The following is a 927-nucleotide window of genomic DNA, read 5'->3' on the forward strand; positions in this document are numbered from 1 at the left end:
CCCACAGAAGTAATAGCTCTCCCGAGGTTTTGTAGCGAAGATGGTGACAAGCTTATTTTAGCAGAGATTGGTGAAAGCTGAGAAAGAGGGCCGAGCAGATCTGCGAAAAGCTTGCAAGAGTCGTGCCAAAGTGGAAAAAAGTGATGGATATTTCAGAAGCCAAGAGCACAAGATATAGTTAAAGAAGACGCTTGGGGGTGGTCTTTATCATAATATATTCACTCCAAAGCCAACATTTCTGTGTAGGAATGTTCTATATCTTCGACCAACGGCTCTAAGGTTTAGATCATGCCGTACCATCGATTTAAAAAAAAATCTTACTCTTAAGCTATCTCCTATCCTTGTACGTTTTACTTGGTAGTCATTACATCATTACACCTACTATGTTATTTTGTTAAGGCGTGCGACCGTTAGGTATTTACAGGTGAAAGGTGAAACACGAAGGGAATCTGTTATCATTACTAGGTTTATGTTTGTTATTATTACTGGGGTTTATGATACGACTTGTTATCAATCTTGGCGATTCTAAAGACAGTGCACTGGGGTCGTGATCCCGCCACCTCACTCACTATATCCAGCTCAAGTTCTCTATTTCTCTCACACTAGGTTCCATCAGCCTGTTCAAGGTTTTTAAAATCTGCGTCAAGCTAGACTTTCAGATTTTTCTTTATTCTATGCATCTTCTATTTTAATTTGTTTTGTTTATGCGGTCAGTACAGGATTGAACTTGTGAATATAACACGCAAAAACATTACGTGCATTCTACTGTTTCGTCCACTTCAGAGAGGTCTAACACAACGAGAAAAAAACCCGCTTCATGTTAAGAGAAAAAAGTCTACTGGTGCAGACTGCGTGCAAATCTGGATAATAATGAGATTAATAAACTTTGAGATAATTTTCCACACCTCCAGGGATGGGGGGAGGGTC

General features: G+C 39.7%; 1 protein-coding gene across 1 annotated transcript in view; it reads right to left on the bottom strand.

Moving 5' to 3' along the window:
• LOC119586436 overlaps positions 1-927 on the bottom strand; it is a gene marked incomplete in the record, with an annotated part of 196,777 nt that overhangs the window by 29,687 nt on the left and 166,163 nt on the right.

The sequence above is a fragment of the Penaeus monodon genome, chromosome 21 (assembly GCF_015228065.2).
Source record: "Penaeus monodon isolate SGIC_2016 chromosome 21, NSTDA_Pmon_1, whole genome shotgun sequence".
Taxonomy (NCBI): Eukaryota; Metazoa; Arthropoda; class Malacostraca; order Decapoda; family Penaeidae; genus Penaeus; species Penaeus monodon.